This window comes from Mirounga leonina, unplaced genomic scaffold (genome assembly GCF_011800145.1).
Source record: "Mirounga leonina isolate KUSES-001 unplaced genomic scaffold, KU_Mleo_1.0 Mir_197, whole genome shotgun sequence".
Taxonomy (NCBI): Eukaryota; Metazoa; Chordata; class Mammalia; order Carnivora; family Phocidae; genus Mirounga; species Mirounga leonina.
In genome coordinates this window covers 2128669-2153269 of record NW_023270494.1, presented here as the reverse complement: position 1 = coordinate 2153269, position 24601 = coordinate 2128669, and positions in this window count along the sequence as shown.

Genomic DNA, 24601 nt, shown 5'->3' with positions numbered 1-24601 from the left:
GGGGGGGGGGGGGGGGGGGGGGGGGGGGGGGGGGGGGGGGGGGGTGCTGGGTTGCAGAAGCAAACAAGAGCCAGCAGAGCAGGAGGCAATGTGCTGGTGTGGTTGTGTGTGCGAGGGCAGAGACGGCTGGTGGTGTGTCTGCACGTGAACATGCGCTCCCGCATGTGCCTTGGGACCGCACTGTAGGAACGACCCCACCCCTTGGAACCATAGACCCATGAGCCTGCACCCAGTCCCAGCTGTGCATCCTGTACAAGCTGATCTGTCTGCAGGACAGGGAGCACGCCTGAGCCATGGGGGAGAAGGCGCCCACAGGGCGGTGGGAAGGTGACAGGGAGGAGGTGGATAAAACCCCTGGCATCACAGCGTCTGGAGTCACCTCGACAGCTCTGTGCATCGAGCCCACCTCACAGTCCGCTCGGACTGTGCGCGGCCAGGTCCACAGCTCAGAGCGCCAGCCGCAGGCTCTCGCTGTGTGCGGTCTCCAGGATTCCTGTGGTTAGGGTCCCGACTCCTCTTTATTGCTTTTAAAGTGTTTTGCTGCTGGGAAGCCTCAAGCCGCTCCACAGAGGGACATAAATAAAGGTAATAACTCGGCCATTAGCAAGTTTCGCCTTGTGAGTCCACCCTGGAGCGCCCTGGCCCGCTGCGAGCAAGCCCCTGCCCGCGAGAGTGGCGGGAGGAGAGACCGACCTCCCCAGTCACCGTTTCTGGGTCAGGTCCCTCTTATTCGCTGAGCTGCCAGCGGGGTGGGGGGTGGGCGTAGGCTCTGTGCCCCCAGCCGGGGTGGCATGGGAGGGGTGTGGGCCAGGCTGTCCTCCCAGGCAGGAGCACAGTGACCACGGCGAAGCAGGGCCACCCTCCTCCCGGCAGCCGCACGTGGATGGCACATGGGGACGTGCAGATTAGAACCCAGAGCTGGGGGTGGGGGAGGCAGTGAACCGTGGCGGTGGGCACGGGCCTTGGAGCCAGATCAGCCCCGGTGCGAGTCCTGGTCCACGTGGTTCAATGTCTGGGCCCTCGGGCAGGTCCCACTGGCTCCCTAAGCCCCGGTCTTCTGTGCGTGGAATCGAGAGAGTGATGGTCTTCACTCCCGGGGGCTGGGCCGAGGGTCAGGCCTGCAGCCCCCAGCTGAGTCCTGCCCTGGATCCTCCCATGCAGGCCGTCTCCGGAGGGGAGAGCCTGGCTGGCTGTGGGGTTGCCCCGGCTCCCGCAGAGGAGGCACCAGGTCCACCCAGGCAGTCCCTGGTGGGGGGTGACCTCTTCTTAGGTCAAAGGTGGGAGTGAACACCTGCGGGTGGCAAAGCTCCCTGGGGGGGCCCTGCCGCTCCCTAGTGGCAGGAGGGGGTGCTGGCCTCATTTCCGGGGGGGGGTTCCTCAGGGGCCTGGAATCAAGCTGGATTAATTAGACCCAGCAGGCTTGAGCCTGAGAAGGCTCAGGGGGTCCCCAGGCTGCTTACTTCTCAGTTTTCATCTCTGATAGCTGAGGACTGCTACCAACCCACCAACCCTGGGCCTCTGTCTTCTTTAAAATTTGTGACAGCACTTTTTTTTTTTACTTTTATACTTAGTAACACTTCTTTTTTTTAAACCAAAATATACATGCCCGTGAGAAACCATTCAGACTGTGCAGATATTAACCAAATGTGCCCGTGTGGCCCAAAGACAGAGTGGTGGCCCTTGGGTGTTTAGGGGAGCTTCTGAGCTGGAGGGCGGAGGGGCAGGTGAGCAGTGGGGCTGGAAGCCGCTCCCCACAAAGCTAAAAGGGAGCAGAAGGTGGGCTCCAGAGGAAAGGAGGAAACCACCAGGACCCAGGAAGAGGAGCCAAGGGGGAGGACTCCCTGTACAGTTGTCTGGGGGCCGTACCAGGACGCTGCCACTGTCGGGGGGAGCTGGGGGCTGGTCCCGGGCGTGGGAGCTGGCCAGGCTGCGGTGGGTGACGTCCCTGCATCTGTGGGTTCACTCAAGCTGCAGGATCCCAGGACGGTGAGCTCAAGACGCAGGGGGAAAGAAGGGAGGAGCAGGACGCAGGGGCAGAGGGCAGAGGGTGGAGGCAGGGACAGCCAAGTAGGTCCCCAGAACAGGCAAGAGTCTCTGCCACCTCACCCTTGCAGGGAAGCAGTAAGGATGGGGCCACCTGCTTTCCACGGAGGAGCAGCTCTGGAAGGCAGCGGCCTTCCAGGGTCTGTGGGCTGGAGCGGGATGCCGGACAGGGTGATCCCAGGCCGGAGCCACGCTGACCTGGCGACCTTCCCCACGGCCCTGGCGCTCCCCCGACAGTGTGTGTTGTAACTGGTTTTACGCGGGGCCTCTGGCACTGACCTAGTTGTCCTCTCCCCGCCTTCCTCTGCCCTGAGTGTCCACCCCTGATGTTCTTTGAACCCCAGGCATTGAGCCTTCTTGCCTCCCAATGTCACCCTCCACCCTGATTCTGCCTGACGCGGTCAGGCTGGCCCCGGAGCCTGGAGCAGGAGCCTGGGGTGCCTGGCATGGTGCCTGCTTCTCAAAGCAGTCTATGTGGGCAGCTTCCTGACCCCCTGCCCCTTGAACAAGAAGGGCTGCCCCGACTCTGCGCCCTGGACGATGACCCCCCTGCTAAAGACCTCCCCCCGATGCCATCTGTGACGTGTGTGAAGAGGAGCAGAAGGGTTTCAGGGACTGACTCCTTGTCTGCAAAGGTCGGCAGTGATCCCCAGCGCATGGACTTCCTCCCCAGTGCATGGGGAGGCTAGAGGAAATGACATGTGTCTAGCACAGGGCCTGGCACCAAAGGAGACTATCCATCTGTCTGTCCACCTCCCTCCCTCTCTCATCACTTCCCTCTCTACCGAATGGAGGGACTGGATGTCCCAAGGAGAACCATCTGCCGCCAGGTACCATGTGTACGCTTTTGGCTACGGTCTGCAGGACGGTTGGGCCGGCACCTGGCAGGAGCATCTGCTGTGAATAACACCTCCCCTGGAGGGACCTGTTATTGTGGTCCCCACTTATGGATGTGAATACTGAGGCTAAGGATGGTTAAGGGACTGGACCTGGGTCCCTGAGCTGGTCCTAGTGGACTTGGGACTCAAACTTGGTCCACTGACCCCCATACTTCTGTGTGTCACCCCTGCTCAGCGAGCATGGATGGTCTCCTTCCTGCCCCAGGGGGACCAGATGCTCAGCAGCTTTGTCCCCTGGGACTCGGGGAAGCAGAGGGCGTGGGAACACTGTTCCTCAGTGGGTCACTGCCCTGGCGCCTTCACCAGCCCAGTGGGTGGCCGAGTGTGTTCTTGTTTGGGTCTGACAGGTTGAAGCTTGTTTGTCGAGACCTTGTCAGCATGGGGTTGCTGGAAGAGGCCACCTGTCTCTAACGGGGATGTTCCTTCTGGGCTCTGTAAGCCGAAAGGGGCCATGTTCACTGATTCCTACATGGCTCAGTGTCACCTCCCTGTGGGAGGGAGCCTCAAAAAGATTGGCCAGGCGCACAGGCATCTTTGTGTTTAAAACGAGGCCAATGCTGTCGCCAACTCACACAGACAGTTACCTGAACGTGGAGGTTTGGCTGAAATCAGGCGGCCAACATCAGCCGCGGCTCCCCTCACCCCTGCCCGAAGCCCCCGCTGCCTCCCCCAGTCCCCACCTCTGACTTCAGGTTCGCCTCTGCTCTGGCTCACAGCCCCTGCAAACCGGTAAGCAGGAAGCCTGCCCTCCGAGGCTGCATGAATAATAGAACTGAAATCATCCCTGGTTAAAAATAGATATTCTTCTTAATAAATATTTTACATACTGTCTTTAGGATACACAGATCCCCTGACTGAAGAGTTAAAACAATCCCTGTTATTGAGCCCAAAGAATCTAGGAAAGGCTCAGCCCTGGCTCTGCCCATATGTTTCTGTGGCCACAGCTCCTGCCTTGGATCTCACTCAGTGACGTCCGATGAAAACAACCCACGCATGGGTGACAACAGAACCGTAGCCAGGAGCTGCCTGGCAATTCTTGGGCATGTTAGTCACCTATGGATTTTATGGAGGCAAATCAGTTATAACACGTCCCTTGGTTAGTGAGGCTCAGAGTTCAGAAAAGCCAAAAGTAGGTTCACGTGTACCCTGTGTGCAGGACTTCTACCCGGAGTGGAAGCTGGGGTGTCTGGGGGCAGCCGTGGGGAGGGAGAGAAAATTCTGGGTGGGGAGGCAGAAGTAGTTGGAGTTTAAAGCACTGGCCCATTTCAGAAAACTTTGCAAACGCAGTCCAACCTTGAAGGTCTGCATTAATTAGGACACGGCATGATCTACATACAGCAAATGAATCTGAATAATCTACAGAAGTGACCCCAACCTTGACCACCTCCCCCCTCATGTGAGCTTCCTCTGGAAGACAGGGGCAGGCAGGAAATGCTGGGGTCTGCCCAGCACGTAGACCATTTCAAAGTGACCCGCATGCAGCAGCCCCCACGAGGATGGCTGGAGTGTCCTTATTTGACAGGACTGGAGACTGGATATGGGAAGGCAGAGTGTGCTGAGACCAGGACAGATGAGCCAAACGGGACTCAGGGGCGCACATCTCTGCCCGGAACAACTCCACCTGCCAGCTGATTTCCTTGGATGGAGCACAGAGACCCTGCCCTGTGAGGCCCACCTGTCATGAGGAGGGGCCACTCTCTCCCTTGTGTCCTTCATGTCTTGAGGACATTTTGGTTTAGCACCCAGCACCCTGCATGGCATGTAGGGCTCCAGGTCTGTCTCCCTTCAGAGAGTGAGCTCCTTGAGCACCGGACTTAGAGCTTGACACATGTTGTTGCATGGATGGACGGATGGAAGATGGATGGGTGGGTGGATGGATGGATGAGTAGAAGAATGGATGGGTGGATGATGGATGGATAGATGGATGGTTGGATGGGTAGGTGGATGGATGATGGATGGATGGATGGATGGGTGGGTGGTTGGTTGGATGATGGATGGGTGGATGATGGATGGATAATTAGATGAATAGGTGAGTGGATGGATGAATGGATGGATGGTTGGATGGATGGATGGATGGATGGGTGGATGGATGGGTGGGTGAAAAATGGCACGTTATATCAGTTTCCAAAGGGGAACTGATCACAGAATAAAAATGGGAGACCTCTCACCTGTATTTTTCCAGGGTTGATCATAGAGGTGGTAATGTGCTTTAATCCTTCTCTTCTCCTGCTGCCCTCCACCTGTTGCTTCCCAGTTCCTGACTGGAAAGGAAGGGTTTGGGGAGCAGGGAGAAAGGATGGGCCCAGACTCCTACCCAGGGATGAGAGGTTGGAAGGTGAAAGTTCAAGGACCAGACGCTGGGTCTCTCCCATGCAGAGCCTGCGCACAGGGGCTGCCTGCCACTGTCAGAAAGTCAAGGGCACTTTAGGACGCTTTGATGTTTCCTGGTGTCCCTTGAGCAAACCTGGTGTTTGAACTCAGGCAGGCACTTAGAACTCAGCACCCCCTCAGGCTCATGAAAGACTACGCATTGTAAGGAACACAAAGGAAGCTAAACACTTAACATAAAGGCATCCTAGTATTTCAATGGGAAATTTAAGATAAATCTATGCTACTATACACTTGTTTTGCGTTTTTTATTTTGGAAGATAGAAGGGAAGAAAATCACAAAATGTTTCATTTCTCTGTGATGGCATAAACTCTTAAAATATTAAGCTATTGCTTAATAATTGATTAAAACTAATCTCAGTGGGAGCCAATCACCCATTTGGCAGGATCTCTTTAAACTTTTAGGGGCTTTTAGCTCCCTCTGGCCGCCTAACCTTTTCCTCGTCTGATTCATTCAGGGCTCAGCAGACATTGTGCCTCTTGTGGGTCAAGGCTGTCACAACGCCTCTGTTAAGCTGTGGGATGGGCGGCAGGCGGGGTTCAGGAGCAGAGAAGTCCTGGGACACTGTGTCTGAAGAGGCAGGGAGGGGAGGAGGGAAGGAAAGTGGAAGGTCTGCCAATAATCGTACCTCGGTTTCGAAGTCACAGAATGGGAGTCAAAGATAAGAGCTGTGTGACCTTCAGAGCCACTTAAGTTGTCGAGACGTGAGTTTTTCCTCAGAATGACAATGATGTCTGCCTCCCGTTCTTCACGGGGACGCTAAAACCACCGAGCAAAGTGGTTTAGAACGCGGGCTCAGATGTCAGACCGCCCGGCTTCCACCTTCCTCGGGAGGCTCCTTCACGTGTGACCTTGGGCAAGTTTATTAGCCTCTCTATGCCTCAGTTTCCCCACTTATAAAATAGAAACCGTCGTAGAAATGCCAGGCTGAGCAGATTAGGTAAGAGAGTCTCAGCATCAGCCGGGGTGGGGGAGGGCTCCGCCATGGTCACCCCGCTCGGTAAGAACTCAAGGAGAGTCTTATTTGAAAGCAACTGCTTGGAATTCTGTGGGAGCAAGGGTGGTTATGGGAGCCACAGAGTCCCCAAAACTAAGCGCGGTCTTTTTTTTTTTTTTTTTTTTAGATTTTATTTATTTATTTATTTGACAGAGAGAGACAGCGAGAGAGGGAACACAAGCAGGGGGAGTGGGAGAGGGAGAAGCAGGCTCCCCGCAGAGCAGGGAGCCCGATGCGGGGCTCGATCCCAGGACCCTGGGATCACGACCTGAGCCGAAGACTAAGCTCGGTCTTAAAGAGCCATGAGCACACCCATGTTTGCAGTGGCACCACTCACAATCACCAAAAGGTGGAGCAGCCAAGCGTCCGTCGGTGGAGAAATGGATGAACAAAAGGTGGTCCCTCCGCACTAGGGAACATTATTCAGCCTTGAAAAGGCAGGAAATCCTGCCACCTGCCACAAAGTACGTAAACCTTGAAGACGTGACGCTGAGTGATATAAGCCCGTGATTCTGCTCCCAGGAGGTCCCTAGAGGACTCAAATTCTTCGAGACAGAAATACGGTGGGTGCCAGGCGTCAGGGAGGGGGCGGGGAGCTCGTGTTTCATGGGGACAGAGTTTCAGTTGGGGATGATGACAGAGTTCAGGAGATGGAAGGTGGTGGTGGACGCACAACAGGGTGAATGCCCTTAGGGACACTCAGCTGCACACTCACACATGGTCGTGATGATAAATTCTATGTCATGTGTATTTTACCACAACAAACAATAATACTTACAAAACCAAGCTAAGCTCACCTACCTCTCATCACGAGCATGTCACCTTAGTTGGGACCCTGGCTGTGCACAGATGGATGGGGAGCTTGCAGGGACTGCGGGGGTGTGGGGTGGGGTGGGGGTAGGGGTGGGGAGCCTGCTTCTTCCTGCTGGGCCCCGGGAGAGGGGCCCCAAGGGCGCACAGCTGGAGAAGCTAAACTCTCCCGGGTGTGCTGGTGCTGGGAGTGATGAATCCAGCCTTTTCGGACGGGGCTCCTTGGGAAGATGTACTGGAAATCTCAAAATTGTGACTTGGGAACAGACTTGGGATTTGAGCCCTCCTGGTCCTAGCTTAGCCCTCACGCACCTTCCCGGTGCCGCCGGGCTCTTAGCATCATCACTAGATGGAAGAATAAAGAAGGGAGGACAGAGCCAGGTCTGGGTCCAACTCCAGAGAACAGACGAGGATGACAGGCTCACTTTCCAAGACACCCCCAACGGGAATGTGAGCCTGTGCTGCCTGGCACCGAGGTCGCGGCGTGGAAAGTGCTTCTGCACGGTTCACCTCCTGTGTGTCCGATGTCCGCCCGGCCCCATCCAGTCGCTACAGACGGCTCCATTCAAAAGTGGGCAAACCCGGCACCCTTCTCAGGGGGCTGTGGGGAGGCCCGGGTGGGGGAAGCGAGGGGGATGCCGTGCATGGAGGGTCCCACACACTCAGCAGCAGGTGAAGGGTCCTCGAGGCTAGGGACGAGGGTCGGGCTCCTCTTCTTTCCTCCTTGGATGGAGGCAATATGTGCACCCTCAGACAGCAGAGCGGGTCCTAAAGACCCCCCGGCTCCTCCTCTCCGCCCCACAGCCACCACCTTTAACTGTTTCCCTTGTTAATTATGATGGCAGGCGCTTCCTTGAAGTCACGGACTGTGTCACCCACGTGTCACCCTGGCGTCCTCAGCACCTAGCACAGTGCAGGGTCCATTTCTGTCCCATGAATAAGTGAGTAGTGCACTTACAATGGCAAAAACTCCCCAATAAACTTTACTTAAGAACATTAACTTTCTCTGGCAGTCAAGGTTGGAGCTACCCGAGGACAGCTCAGCTTTCTGAACACTCAGGCCAGTATGCAAAGCTCTCCCAGGGGGACTGGTGACCCAGGCCGGCGCGGGCGGCCTCGTGGCCTGAGGTCTCCGGAGGAAGAAGCAGAGCCCCCTGTGCTCCTCAGTGCTGGCCCTCCTGCCCCGGCTCTCCCTGCTCCATCTGCAACCCCACTCCTAAGCAGGGTCGTGCCCCGAGGTTTGAGAACACCCCCCCCCCCTTCCAGGACAACGTGAGAAGAAAACGCAGGCTAAAAATCCACCATGCGACCTTCACACCGCATACGTTTTGTGATCTTTGTTGCCTGGAACAATCCAGATCCTGCCAACTAGCCAGAGATCTGAGCCCCCACGTGTTGGAGGCAAGGGCTATGGGCTGCTTTGATTTGCAGAGGGGCTGCTGGTGTTTGGGGGCAGCTGGAGAGGCTCACAGGCCAGCTTCGAGGGTCTCATTCCATGACCTAGAATACTCCATTTCCCACAGGCTGCCTCACGGGGGTCACTTTTAATGTCGAATCACAGAATTTAGTGCAGGGGGGTCTTCCAACCCGACCCTTCATTTTATTTTATTTTTAAAATTTATTTAAACTTAATTAATTAACATATGGTGTATTATTAGTTTCACAGGTAGAGGTCAGTGATTCATCAGTTGCATATAACACCCAGTGCTCATTACATCCCGTGCCCTCCTTAGTGCCCGTCACCCCATTTCCCTACCCCCTCCCCTCCAGCAACCCTCAGTTTGTTTCCTGTGGTTAAGAGTCTCTTATGGTTTGTCTCCCTCTCTGATTTCATCTTGTTTAATTTTTCCCCTCCCTTCCCCTATGATCCTCTGTTTTGTTTCTTAAATTCCACATATGAGTGAAATTATATGATAATTGTCTTTCCCTGATTGACTTACTTCATTTAGCACAATAACAACAACCATGTTGTTGCAAATGGCAAGATTTCATTTTTTGACGCTGAGTAATATTCCATTGTATATATAGACCACCTCTTCTTTATCCATTTATCCATTCATCTGTTGATGGACATCTGGGCTCTTTCCATAGTTTGGCTATTGTGGACATTGCTGCTATAAACATTGGGGTGCAGGTGCCCCTTCTTTTTACTACATCTGTATCTTTGGGGTAAATACAATTGCTGGGTCATAGGGTAGCTGTATTTTCAACTTTTTGAGGAACCTCCATACTGTTTTCCAGAGTGGCTGCATTAGCTTGCATTCCCACCAACAGTGTAGGAGGGTTCCCCTTTGTCTGGATCCTCGCCAACATCTGTTGTTTCCCGACTTGTTAATTTTAGCCATTCTGACCCATGTGAGGTGGTATCTCATTGAGGTTTTGATTTGTATTTCCCCGATGCTGAGTGATGTTGAGCATTTTTCCATGTGTCTGTTGGCCATTTGGATGTCTTCTTCAGAGAAATGTCTGTTCATGTCTTCTGCCCATTTCTTGATTGGATTATTTGTTCTTTGGGTGTTGAGTGTGATGAGTTCTTTATAGATTTTGGATACTAGCCCTTTATCTGATATGTCATTTGCAAATATCTTCTCCCATTCTGTCGGTTGTCTTTTGGTTTTGTTGACTGTTTCCTTTGCTGTGCAAAAGCTTTTTGTGTTGATGAAGTCCCAATAGTTCATTTTTGCCCTTGCTTCCCCTGCCTTTGACGATGTTTCTAGGAAGAAGTTGCTGCGGCTGAGGTTGAAGAGGTTGCTCCCTGTGTTCTCCTCTAGGATTTTGATGGATTCCTGTCTCACATTTAGGTCTTTCATCCATTTTGAGTCTATTTTTGTGTGTGGTATAAGGAAATGCTGCCCCTTCATTTTAGATGTGGGGACCAGGAGGTCTGTGTGGGACTGACCCAGGTCATTGGGTGGCTCTCTGGGAGGTCCTGGTGGGGAGGCCCATTTGGGGCAGGGTGGCTGTGTCAGTCACGGTTTTCCAGAGAAACTGACCAAGAGGGTATATATTTAGAGAGAGACAGAGACAAAGAGACAGAGAGAGATTTTAAGGAATTAGCTCACGTGACCGTGGGATTGGCACAACTGAAACTTGTAGAACAGGCCACAGTCTGGAAATTCCAGCAGGAGTTGCTGTTGGATCTCCAGCCCATAGTCATCTGAGGCTGAATTCCTTTCTCCTCTGCGGAGCTCAGTCTTTTCTCTTCAAACCTTCAGCTGATTGGATAAGGCCCTCCCGCGTTAGGGAGGGTCGTCGCCTCTGCTCAAAGTCTGCGGAGTTCAATGTTACTCTCGTGTAAGACTACCTTCACAGCAACACCTAGACTGGTGTTGGAGAAAACAACTGGGCACCATGGCCCAGCCCACACAGACAGTGAACCATCACAACGATGCTGTGCGTGCATTGAGGAGCATCTGGCCACCCTGGAGAGCCATAGTGGTCCCCGAGATGTGACAATCAAAGACACGTCCTCTCCCCACTACTTCCGAATGAGCCCTGGGGAGGAGAGAAGTAGGTGTGTGGGGGGGGGGAGGCTTCTGAGTGAAAACCTCTCAGGGAAGGCGGTCCGGGAGCCAGAAGCTTCTAGGACACTCAAGCCGGTGCTCCAGGTGCTGGCTCTAGGCCCCATCTACCTTCTCTGCTCGACCTGCGGGGTTGGACGTCTGGAGGCTAAGGGAAGGCCTCCTCCTCGTGTCCTCCAGAGCGCCGGCTGTGTCCTGAACTCGCAGCGGGCCTCACGCGACTTCCGCTCCCCTGCGTCTGACTTCTCTGCCCGGCAGCCCAGCACCCCGGCTGCCACCGCCTCTGATAAACGGCCACAATAACGGCCTTGGAAACTGGCCCAGAAATCAGAGATTCTGTAATAATTAGAGATCATTTGAGGTCCAGCTCTTGGGGAAGGTGCGTGGTGAAAATAGAGCTGTTTCATTTCATCCCCAAGTGTGAACAGTGATATTAGAAATTCTAATGCGTGAGTCCATCCTGACCCCCAGCTCCTGTCCTTTAGAAAGCGTGATGTCTGTAACTCGGCGTCAGGGTTGATAATGGGGGGCCTCTTGTTTAACCCTTGATATTTACCAACTTTGGTCAGTTCACCAATCCCAGTCCCAAATTTGCTCAAGTAAATGCTATGCCCTTTTCACAGAGCTGTCATGCATAAAAACTGCCACTGTGTTCCCTCTGTCCTGTCCCCCAGTGAGCCCTGCTGCAGGCGGCCTGCCAGCACATTGGGGGTGCTCTGAGGACAAGCCCGTGCGTGCCGACATCCATTGCTCTCGCTTTCTTCCCCGGCACGGCCTGACTGCCTTGGTCTGGAGCCCCAACCATGCCCAGGGATAGTTCTGCGCCCTCGTGCACACCCAGGAGAAGCAAACGCTTGACCCTCCGGCACCGGCAGAGGGGTCTGGCTGTGCAGCATCCAGAGCGAGCAGGAAGGGGGGATGGGGTGTTTGTGCAGAGGTTTTAACTCCTCCCACTTGGCTGCAACACTCCCGTCCCCTTCTGACCTGGACCACCACCCGCACCACCTTTCTCCCCATCCAAAGGACAGGGGAGGCCAGCGAGACAGGAAAAGAAGACAGAGGATCTGGGACCACAGTGGCAAGCGACACAGTGGCAGGCCTGGACCCCAAATCATTGGGACCATAGTAAGGTGCTGTGGACCAAGCGTTTTTCTGTCAGTCCTGCCTCAGGCTCTTTGTACACGTTGTCTTTTGCACTCCCCTCCCCCTCCCCGTTCCCTTCACATTGTCTTGCAAGCCCCGTGTCCATCTTTAAAATAGGGCTTAAGTGGGAAAAAAGCCACATCAAATGTCAGTCTCTAAGTTGTATAAGGACACGATTGTATAAGGACATGGTTCACACATAGCACTTCACTCTAGCATTTCTGCATTGTTGTCTTTTTGTAAAGTTATACCTTTTTAAAAATAATACTATGGCTATTTTACTGAAATCACTGCAATAGACATCTGAGTGCCCATGGTTACTCATTTTTACAGACAAGGAGGATTCTAGGTCTAAGACCCATACCTGCCCGCTGTGAGCTCACAGTCTTGTAGGACCTACAGGTGTAGCCTGTCCAAGGTGAGACAAGCTTGTCAACCAAGCAGCTGCTGCTCTGAATCGCACCTCTAACGACCATGGAAAGGGCTGTCTTCCCCAAGAGGATTTGTTAAGTCATTGGTTGAAGCAATTGATGTTCCTAGGGGCATTTATTAGGCTGAAGAAAACATTTTCTTTGGGACAGTACTTCCTCTCATTGGTATAATTCTATAGAGATGGCCAAAAACAACCTTATTTACATCATCTGATTTCGTTCTCACAACAACCTTATGGGATGGACAGAAAAAGAACTACCCTCACCCCATTTTACAAATGAGGGAAGTTACAAGGCTCTTGAGTAGTGAATTCTGGGCAAGAACTTTTGTTCCTTGGTCAGAGATTCATTTATTCATCCACCCATCCACTCAACCACCCATCTACCCATCCATGCATCCATCCTCCCATCCATCCAGGCACTCATCCACCCAAGAATCCATCCATCCATCCACCCACCCAAGCATCCATCCTTCCATCCACTCACCCATCCACCCAAGCACCCATCCATCCATCCACCCATCCATCCACCCATCTATCCATTCACCTACTCATCCACCTATTCATCCATGCATTGCCAGGCTTAGGACTAGGTGCTGCAGATAGTTTTCAAAGAACTTCCAGTCTGGAAGGTTGTTTGGATCCTGTAGGTTATGGTGGTGGTTTATAGTCTCATCATTTCAGGATTAGGTTGGTCCCTCACGTACAGACTGGGAACAGGCAAAGGCACCTGGTAAAAAACTCCTTCGGCTTGGTTTCCTGTGTTGGCCCAACTGCAAGTGATAAGGCACAGGGCAGAGTGCTGACATCCCGTGAATTCCTGAAGATCCCAATACAAAGTGCTGAGTAGAATTAACTGTGCTCCAGCCTCCATGTGAACATTTGGATGAGGGGATTTCTGGTCTCTCTCTGGACACTAAGAGGTAGCAAATCTTCTTTTGATGGATTAATGGATCTAAATGTCATGAGGGCTCCCGATTTATAGTCCACATCCTAGTGTGCCCTTCATAGCCAGGCGGAATCTTAGAGACAAGTTCTGGAGCAGCAGGGTCAAGCAAAGGCTGTTCTTTTCAAAGTGAGAGGAGGGCATTGTGATGATACAAGAATGACACCATGAGGGATGAGCCTTGACATGCTCAGCAACTGGGAGGAGGACCATCTCAGGGGGGAGGGGCAGCTCTCCATGTCACAGATCCAGCGATGTAGCCCTTTAGAGCTCAGGCTCTCAGGAGTCAACTCATGATAACCCAAACCACAAGAGACTGATAAACCTAAGTGGCAGTGTGCTTCTTCCCAGTGGAAGAGAGGCTTGCAGCTCCTCAGCCAGGGCCTCTGGCCCGCAGTAGCTTATGACTCCTAAAGCCAAACCAGAAAAGAAGGGTCCACACATGTTACCTTGTTGAGGTCTCCAACAGCAGACTCCTGAGGGGGTTATGACAGAGGCTCGCTGATGGACAGGAACTCTTCCAAAGTGGCTCAGCTTGTCAGGGCAGAGCTGGACTTGAACTCAAGCCCAGGGCTCCTTCCCCTCCTTCTGTCTCCTCCACCTGGCACAGTGGCCCACCACAGCCTCGCCCTCAAGGGTCCAAACTTCGTCATAAGAACTGAGATGTCAACGTCTTTTCCTTGGAGACCAAACTATAGGCCAAATGAAATTTTGTGTGGGGGGCAAACCCATGTAATCCCACCCAAGAAAGCAAACAGAAGAGATGGATTTATTTCTGCAAGCCAGCAGCCAGAGGAATGCCGGGCTCTGACTGTGGAAGTGAAGACAGACTCAGGAACCAGGGAACTGAATGTTACCAGTAGATGTTTGCAGCTGGTCAGCGAGATACCCCTGGGGATACTTCTGCTTAAAGAACAGAGGGGTCCGAGGCCCCTCTTCTGCCGGCAACACATCCCTGTGCTCTGGGAGCTGTCTCTAGACCTTGTGCAGCTCCCTCCTGCCGTCACTCCCCGGGGACACTGAATTCTGTCACTGATTTGGTCTCAGCCAACATGTATTAGATGAAGTGTGTGGGGTGTGCATGTGGTGTGTGTGGTGCTGGAGGGAGCATGTGGGGGGACCGAGGAGCGGGGTTGGAGGCCGGGGGCACTTCTGGGGACAAGGTCACAAGCGACAGGATCAGGCGGAGTCCGGGCGTGGGCTGTATTAGCTATCTATGACTGCGGAACAAATTAGCTCAAAGGAAGTGGCTGAATGCAGCAGTTATCATCACATGGTTTGGGGGTCAGGAGGCTGGCGTGGCAGCTGGCTGCTCGCATCTGGTCCTTCCGCGGGCTGCAGGCCCCTCTCCGGGCTGCACTGGGAAGGACGCCCTCCCTCGCTCGCTCGAGCGGCTCCGTTCCTCGCGGGCTGTTGCGCCGAGGCCTCGCTCAGTCCCTGGCCACATGGGCCTCTCCGCGAAGCATCTCACCCCACGGCGCATCTCACCCCACGGCAGCCTGTTTCAGCGAGCACGCAAACAGGAGGGCCAGCAGGAGGGCCAGCAAGGGTGACAGCAGGACGGCAGTCTCGACCATGGGCAACTGAAGCATGGATGTGACACCCCGTTACCTTTGCTGCAGCCTGCTGTCAGGAGCAAGGCCCTGGTCCGCCCACACGCCGGGGGTGGGGATCACACCGGACAGGACTCACGAGCGCGGGGACCACTGGAGGCCGCGCCAGAAGGACTGATATTAATGAAGCCCTCGCTGTGTGACACTGGACTCAACATCATATTATATTACCCTGCACAAAAGCCTGCCAGGCAGAGGTCCTGTTATTAGGCTCACTTCACAGATGAGAACACTGGGGTGGCTCAGGGAAGGGGGGTAGCCTGCTCAGGCCCACGTGGCCCGTACGTGGCAGAGCCGGAGCGTGAGCCTGCGTCTGTAGGTCCAAAGGCTTTCCCTGCCCTTCTCCAGTCTTTTCTCATTGGTTTTGTCCTGGCTGTTCTCACCTCCTTTCCCCATCCAAACAAATTCTACCTGCTCACGCTCCAAACTTCCAGCTGGACACCTGGAGAGCCCTCCCCTCCACCCAGAGTGTGCGGCCTCTGTGTGGAGTCAGAGGAGCGTCAGGGGGACTGTCTCTCTGTCCCCCGTGACCCCCTACTGGAGTGCCCCGACCCCCGGGGGGGTGCCCGTTAACAATCCCTGTGAGTAAAGCAGTGAGGATGCTGGGGATTCCCACTGAACCCGAGGAAGACGGCAGCCGGCAGCGGGCACCAGCGCCTCCTCCCCGGGCACACAACCTGGGACTCCACTCATCAGCTGGCTCTGCTGTCTGACAGCCGGGTGGGAGCTGGGCCTCCAGGACCCGGGACACAGGACAGGTCCTGTTTTAAAAATTGAGGTAAAATATGCATAATGTAAAATTTACCATTCTAACTATTTTTAAGTGAATAGTTCAGTAGCATTAAGTACATTCACATTGCTGTGCGACCATCACCAGCAGAACGTTGTCATCATCCCAAGCTGAAACTCTGTCCCCATTAAACACTAACTTCCCATTCCCCTCCCCCAGGACCTGGCAACCTCGGTTCAACCCTCGGTCTCTATAAGTGACGACTCTAGGGTGTAAGGGGAATCCTCCAGTATTTGTCCTTTTGTGAGTGGCTGACTTCACTGAGCACAGTGTCCTCCAGGTCCATCCATGTGGCAGGTGGCCGGATGTCCTTCCTTCTTCTTTTTTTTTTAAAGATTTTTTTATTTATTTGACAGAGTCATAGCGAGAGAGGGAACACAAGCAGGGGGAGTGGGAGAGGGAGAAGCAGGCTTCCCGCGGAGCAGGGAGCCCGATGCGGGGCTCGATCCCAGGACCCTGGGATCAGGACCTGAGCCAAAGGCAGACACGTAACGACTGAGCCACCCAGGCACCCCTGGATGTCCTTCCTTCTTAAGGCTGAATAATATCCCACCTTCTGGCGATCATGAGTAGTCCTGCCATGAACGGTGTGCAAGCATCTGTTCGGGACAGGTCCCTTGTGATGGGAGCCGAGAAGAGGGAAGGGCTGGAGGGAAGGGTCACCAGAGCTGCCGGGGTGCCATGGGGGTCTCTGCCCTCTCCATAATGCAACCTGCCCCTGGCTTGACGGTCTCTCCCTCTCTATGAAATGCTGGGTTGCCACAGATACCCCATGTGCCAGGAGCAAGTCTCCTCCATAACTGGGGTCTCCTCCAGCCTCCCAAGGAGGGAGGGAAGACTCAAGAGCCATCACAAAGGGGCAGGCAGGCCACCGAATCCAGAGCCAACCACCCTTGTTTGGGTTGTTTCTGTGGCCGGGCCCACCTAGGGCCTGGTGGAGAGAGGGTCTGGCAAGACACAAAAGCCGCCGTCCAATAACGGATGGCGTTGACAAGGACAATGTCTGCCTCGTGAAGCTGTGCTTTCCTCCCCTGCACGGTCAGCTGGTTCTGCGTGAGAGCGGGCACCAGACTGCAGCAGCCCGCGTGAGCGCAAACTAGCCCGTGCCCGAACTGGCCGGCTATCGGTGCATAACAAGCCAGCCCCACGTCGCGGCTTAACACAGCAGCTCCATCGGGGTCTGTGGGCTGGCTGGGGCGGCTGCTGGCTCTGGAGAAAGAGGCGACCCCCCAGCACTCCCCCAGCCCCCTGCTTTTGCCACGCCACCGGTCTCATTGGCCAGAACAAGTCCCCAGGCCAAGCCCGAAGAAGTCAAGTGTCAGAGAAGCACATTCCCCCCGTGGGAAGAGCCACAAGTCAGTCAGGTGACAGAGGACGGGGGACACAAGGAGGGCTTGAAGAACGGGGGCAAATCTGCCGCCCTTCTGGGATGTTCCAACAAAAGCTGGATGACCACCACTCCTCGGTTCCATTCTGGCCCCGGAAGGGAGGTTTACTTGTTCCCACTTTAAGGTGCTCTGATTGATTCCAGTTACAAAATTCTGTGACTTTAATCAATGCCTGATGAACCATACGTGAGCAAACGAAATCCATTCTCTGCCAAGATAATCCTGAGGGGCTCTGGTGTCTCTTTTTCACTCCTAAAGCCCCTGCAAATTCATCTGTTTTATTCCAGGCTTACTGGGAAATAAAAGATTTTGTCTGAGGACTGATGTGCATTAGCAGAGCTATGTGGGGCTCGAGTGGAATCCGGGACTTTGTGCTCTGCTGGCAGGGTCTGGGAGGGGGGAGCGCGCAGCTGAAACATGGCCCAAGTTGTGGCTGTCAGCCTCCTGGACTGCCAGACTTACTCTTTTTGGGGTGTGTGTGTGTTGTTATGGATTGTGCTGTGAGTTTCCTTGCTCTTGGCTGTTTCCGTGAAGAGGCTGGATTACTAAAGAAAATCCAGCTTATGTGTCCAAGGGCAAAGAAGGCCTTTTTATCTTTGACTCTCACATGCTTCACGGATCTCCTGGGGTTTGACTCTAAGTAGGATTTATGTCTCCCCAGATGGAAGGTAGAAAACAAGAGGCCAGCATTCAGTTTGCAGGAGGCAATGCAGCCAGCACATGGCTTGCCATATGCTTAATGTGGATTTAAGAAAAGAGACTTTTTTTTTTTTTATTAAAGAAGGCTATTGTGAAAATCTGCCCTAATGTTACCAGGCGATTCTGACAGGAGAGATGTGTGTGGATGGGAATGGGGACCCCGGCTGTAGCAGGTCCTGGGTACACATTCCCGAGGTGCCCCTGCCTCTTTGCTGAGGTGAGGTTGCTGTTTGGGGGGCACTCAGGTACCTGCAGGGGAGATTCGAGTCAGAGGCGAGTGTGACTAGAGCGGTGGTTCTAGAACCGGGGCGGGGCAGGGGGGGGGCGGCGGGAGACTTGGTTCCCGGGAGACATTTGGTAAAGTCTGGAGCCATTCTTGGTTGTCATAATTGGGAGGAGGGAAATGTTTCGAGCATCTAGTGGGTAGAGGCCACAGATGCTGCTGATCTTCCTACAGTGTGCAGGACGGCTCCACAGCAGAGAAAAATATTCAACTTTAAAGAGGAAGGAAATTGTGACATGGGACACAACACGGAGGGACCTTGAGGACATGATGCGAAGTGAAAGCGGCCGGTCACAAAACAACAAATGTAGGATTCCCCTTACATGAGGTGCCACATTTGCAGAGAGAGAAAGTAGATGGTGGGTGCCAGGGGCTGCGTGAAGGAAGAAGGGGCAGTCAGGGTTTAATGGGGACAGGGTTTCCATTTTATAAGGTGAAAAGGGTCAGGTGGGGATGCTGGTGACGGTCGTACAAGCATGTGAATGTGCTTAATGTCACTGAACGGGACACTTAAAAATGGTTAAAATAGTGTTTTGTCATGTATATTTACAAAATGCTAAGATGTAAACCAAAACAAAAACAAAAAAGAATCATTTGCCCAACATGTCAACAGTGTCGAGGCCAAGAAAACCTGGTGCGAGTTCGTATGGGGCAAGTTGGTGCTGGCGTGAGCAGCTATGGTGGTGCAGAGGTGCGCATGGCCACATCACGTGTGTGTCACCAATCGTCGCAACTTACAGAACCGCAGTTGCCCAAAGTCCCTCCATCTGCCCCACCAATACCCGCAGGGCTTCCAGTCCCCATTCCAAATTACACTAGGGTAGCCCCACATCCCCAAGGAATGTCACGCTGGCTCACGGTCCATGTGGTAACACGGGAGGATCCCTGTCCCTCCCAGCTGTCCCGCTGTGATTTGACATTGCCCACCCTAAAGACCCTCAAAGGGACAGCCTCTGCCGTCAGGGACCCTCAAACAAGAGCCAATGTCTGCCCATGTCCCCCCTGGACACACTGAGCTGTCTTCTTGGAGAATGAGCCCCCAATGCCATGCCACACTGTATCATCTGACTCAAGTGTCCCTGCTAATGCCCAGAATCCTCAAAGTCCCTCCCAGTCCTCCCCCAGTCCTTCCCAGTCCCTCCCAGTCCCAGCTTCTCCAGCTGGTACCTATCTAAGTGTCTGGGCTTAGCTCAGTTCCAAACAGCTAAGAGCATATGCCAACCCTCCATCATCTTTACCTCCCCCGCATGCCCAAATCAGACTCTTTCCTCCTTAGTTTCAAACAGCAGCTCCTGTGCATGGCTGGGGAGCACAGAGGCCAGGGCTGGGGAACATCTTGCAGCTATGTTGCCTCATAGCACATGTGCCCTGGGCCCAGACTGCCTGAGCCAGAAACATGGGAGTGCTCTGAGACCCCCTCTCCCCCACCCCAGCCAGTCAAGCACCAGGCTCTCACTCTACCTCCCAATTAGCTCCAGACCCCTGCCTATTCCATGATAGACAGCAGGGTGGAAGCCAACCAAGACAGACCAGCATTCCTGCCCCTACCTGGCTCACCTTCCCGAGGGGTTAGCAGGCAATAAATAGATAAACAGTCCATGTCAAGTGTGCCAGGTGGTTATGAGGGTTATGGAGTGAGAAAGAGCAGGAGGAGGGGATTCAGGAACATGGGTGGTTGGAGGGCTCCTGTGAGTGATGATATCAGTGGGGACCCCAAGGAAGTGAACACAGGAAGCATGAGGTCATCTGGGGAAGTGTGTTCCAGGCAATGGGAGCAGCAAGTGCAAAGCCTGGAGGTGAGGTTGGCTTGGCTTGGGGTGTCCCAGAAGAGCACAGAGGTCATCATGACTGATGTGTGGTCAGAGAGGGAGCAGGGTCAGATCCTGTAAAGCTCTGGGGGTGAGGGTAAGGACTCTGGATTTATCCTGAGGGAGCTGGGGCTATTGGAGACTTTTGAGCCCTGGGTGTTTCCCAGTCTAGCCCCTAAGCTTTAAAAGAATCACTTTGCAAAGTTCCACTACCTCACTGCATCCTCAGTGCTCTAGGCAAGTTCATCTTTTCCCCATTCTGCAGATGAGAAAGCTGAGGTTTGGAGAGGCTGAGTAGCTTGCCTGAGAGGGCAGAGCTTGTTAGTGGTGGAGCTTTGCTGGAGTCTGACTCTGTCTTATGGTGAAGGCCCTGTGGCAGGTGGTGCCACAGTGCACGTGCTTGACCACTGCCTTCCGCAGGCCAGCGAACGGACTGGATGTTGTCGGGGTCAACGTGAATGGCTGTGGGGTCCAACCTGTCTCTTGGGAAAATCAGTTAGCTCAGGAGAAATCCAGCCTTCTTGCCAGATCTCATTACCTGTGAGATTTAACCCTGTGTTCTGGGGGAGACCAGACGGTGGTCCCGTCTGTGTTGAAAGGCTAAAGGGAGGTGGGAACCACAGGCAGACCCTTTGAGCAGTAGACTTGGACCCAATTTAGGAGGGTTCACGCCTGAGTACCTTGAAAGACTTTAGGTCAGTGATGCAGCCTCTGGTTCTGGGAATAGGTTTGGAGTGTACCTGGAGCCCACCTTGAATCCCTAATCACAAAAATCTTTAATCCAATGGAGATCAGCTTGGCAGTTACAAGCTTTTTTTTTTTTTTTTTTTTTCATTTCCATTTAATTCGACCTCCCTGCTTTGGTTATAGCTGGGGTTCTTGGGCTTTCCTGGGAGTGGGCAGTGGAGGGGATTCTTGACTCACCCCACCGATCAGAGAGGGAGATTGTCCCCTTCTCAGAGGTGGGGCCATGAAAGTGACCGGTGCACTTCAGGCTGAGAAGTGGGCTCCCCTCCACAGCTCCTTTGGGAGCACAGATAGAATGGTGCAAAAAAATTCAAACCACGCTCAAAATAAAGGACAGGAAAATATGTGTTTAAGAAGATGTGAAGACAGAGGAAATCTCACTTAAAATGGAGTGGGGCAGCCCTGAAGGGGGCGCTCTCCCACACTGCCGTTAGACCGCAAAGGGGAGGAAGGCAGAATTTCCCTTCGCCTGGCAACAGCCCAGCCAATGAAAGCTCAGCGATGCGGCCCCGCCCACCACCCTTGCTATAAAAGCCAGCCCCCGACCTCAGCTCTCTGTGCTCGTCTGTGGCTCATCCAAGCTCGCTTGCGCCAGGTTGCAATTGCTTTTCTAGTCCTCCATAAACTTATTTTGCTGGCAAAATAGCTGGCTCTTTTGTTTTCTAGGGTCAACAGAAATAACCATAGCAATTACTTGCACTCAAAGGTAATAAAATATGTATCATAAACATATTAACTCTGTCCTGGGAGAGCGCAGTCAGAAGGAAGGCAGAGGTTTTCAGACTCGCTCCTGACATATCCCTCTGATTAGAAACTCGAGAAGGCAGAATCCGGCAGGGAGATGGAGAGTGACGAGAGAAAAATAATGACCCAAACTATGACAGAAATTGAGACTACAAATTACATTTACCCTCTTCTCCCTGGCTGACATTCTGCCTGGAATGTGATCGCATATCATAAGGTGGCTGGTATGAATAATTCACCGGCGAGGGGTAATTCTGGACCGAGCACACAGTGTTCTGACGTGTGATGGCATCCGTGGCCTCCAGGATCTGCTCTGTGGACGGCTTGCTCCGAGTGTCGCTGCCACGTTCATCCCTTGCAACCATCAGACCGAACCTGCCGCTGTGACAGGCAGACCAGACAAGACTGGCGACTGCAGCAGCTGGCTGTCTGCACAAAGCCATCCAGGCCTCCTCGCTGGAAACATTAATTTCAGATGGATAAATGGAAATTTTTGTCCTTCCTGCCTTCTGATATTTGCTTTCTGCAAGAGGAGAAGTATTTCAGCATCAACTTCTGCCAGTTACATGTTCCTAAGTCCCTGCTTGGGTTGTGTTCTGGGGTGGCCAGCCGCTCACTGCCCAGCAGACACCCTCCACTTCCCGAGCCTGGGTGACGTGATTCCTGAGCACTCTTCCCCTTTTCTGTGTCTTTCCTAAGGGGTGCCTATCCGAACGAAAATGAGATGCCATTGTTCACTCATCAAATTTGCAAGAATCAAGGTAATAAAACCAAGGAAGAAAATGAAAATACTGCTCCTCAGTTTGGAGAAGGTGGGACGATACCTGTCCTCTCCTGGGCTGCTAGTTTGTATGCAAATTATGATGATCTTTTTGGGTGCAATGTGGGTACATTTCAGGCACCTTTAAAAAGTTCATGCCATGGGACGCCTGCGTGGCACAGTCGGTTCAGCGACCGTCTCTTGGTTTTGGCTCAGGTCTTGATTTCATGGGTGTGGAGATCAAGCCCCATGTCTGACTTGTGCTCAGTGTAGAGTCTGCTTAGGACTCTCTCTCCCTTTGCCCCTCCCCCCAATCAATAAATAAATCTTAAAAAAAAAAAGTTCATGCCCTTTGTTTCTTATGGGTTGAATTGTATCCTGCAGAGACCTATATCCAAGTCCTAAGCTCTGGTAGCTGTGAATGTGGGCTTACTTAAAATAGGGTCTTTGCAGATGATGTAGGGGGCCCGCAATCCAGTCTGATTGGGGTCCTTGAGGAGAGGGGAGATGCAGAGACACACAAGGAGGACACTGTGTGTCGGGGGAAGCAGAGGCTGGAGTTGGGTGCCGCAAGCCGAGAAATGCCAGGGATTGCAGGTGACACCAAACGCTAACAGAAAGGCATGGGATGGATTTTCTCCTAGAACCGTCAGAGGGAATGTTACTCTACTGACACCCTGATTTCAGACTTCCAGCCTCCAGCCCGTGACACATTTCTGTTGTTGTAAGCCACCAGCTTGTGACATTTTGTTAATGGAAGTCCCAGTTGATGAATACATACCTTTTTTGACTTTTTACTTTCATTTCTAGGAGGAAAGCTTGTAGCTCAATATCTACCCAATCTATTTCCTCTTCCTCCTGGGCATAGAGACTACACTTCCCAGACTCCCTTGCAGTTAGCTGTGGCACATGACTGACTTTGGCCAATAGGATGCAGCAGAGATGATGTAAACCGTAGGCCAAGCCAATAGAAGCCCTAGTTCCCCTGCAAGCCTGCTGGCTGGGAGCAGTCATCTAGCAGAGGGCCCAGGGACTCCGGGGATGGTAGGGACCACGAGATGGAAAGGGTACCCCCCGGTTACCCCAGACACCTGCACTGAACTGCTGTGTGGGTGAGCAAGGACCTTCTGTTGAGGTCGGAGGGTGCCAGCACTTAGCCTAGCTTGACTGATACAGGGAGGGATAAAAGCAAAGATTCCTGTTCAACGATGTTCTCACGGTCTGTTTTGCCCACTTGGGGGTTCAAAGTTAAGTTGCTTTCTTTTCCTATCCAGGTCGGAGTGGCCCCGTGTCTTGTCCTTTAAGTCTTTGGGCAGCCATTCTTCTTGGGGTGGGGTGGGGGTTCCTTTAGCTATTCTCCAGGTCTGCCCCTCCCCCACTGCTTCCTCCCTCCAAAGGACAGTCATTGCTGCTGTGACTCTAAAGTGTGATCGCTGTGCCTTGTGCCCTGAATGTTCTCCTTGTTTCTGCTTCCAGATGGGTTCCTTGGGGTCCTGCTCACTGGAGTCAGTCAACAGACCCTGTGCCCACCGCTCTACCTGGCTCTGTGCTCTCTGCAGGGCATAAAGAGGGAATGAGAAGATAGGGTCCCTGTCTTTATGGAGCTTCTATCTAGTTGGGGGAAGGGGCCTGAAAACAAACGTTTGTTTCAAACAATGATCCATGCGGTGAGTAAGGAGGATAGGTCTCAGTGGGTAAGAGATGGAGTGACAGTGATTTATCACCCAAGCTAGGACATTTTCGAGAATGTAAGAAGGTATTATTGATAATTATGTCGGGGCAGAAGATGAAAACCAGGACTGCCCCCGGAAACCAGGACATGCGGTCCCGTGGGGAAGACCTAAATCTAGCCCACACGAATCCTCTCTGACTAGCTTGCTCCCAACTTTGGAGCCAGGCTTCGCCGACAGCTGGGTGTAGATTGCACGGTGAGGCTGAGGCACCACAACCACACAGTTCTCCAAGACGTGATGGAATCCAATGTTGGAGCGCCTGGGGGTTCGGGACTGCCGTCCCCTGACATTCATTCTACCCGTGAGGGTGCAGCGTGGACATTGGGCTTTTCCAGGCAATCCTGACATGCAGCAAAATTTGGGATCTGGAGTCATCCTCCTGCTTTGAATCCTGGTTCCAGCACTTATTAACTCAGTGACCTTGGGCGAGTTCCTTAATCTACCTGTGCCTCAGCTTCTTCATCTGTGAAATGGGGACAATAGGCACATCATGAGTATCAAGTTAATGTGTGAAGTGTTTAGAACAGGGTCTGGTACCACGACGTGCTCCATTACGTTAGTCACTATTATGACAGGATAATAGTAATTGTTTTTATTAGTGCTAAATTGAACACTTACCTCCCCAAGTTTCTGCATGGAGGCTTAACATCCCTCTGGACATTTTTGGAAATGAATGAGACAGTGTTTGCCTTATGTCTTTGGAACCAAAAGTCTGGCTTGTTAAGTTTCATTAAGGCAGGTGAAGGTTATGGCTTCCTACAGCATGACCCCAAGGGCTGTGCCCTTCGCTGTGGGTCACCCTCCACATTCCCTAGTTACTGGCTGTGCTAGGAGAATGTGCTCCCACTGTAAGTGAAA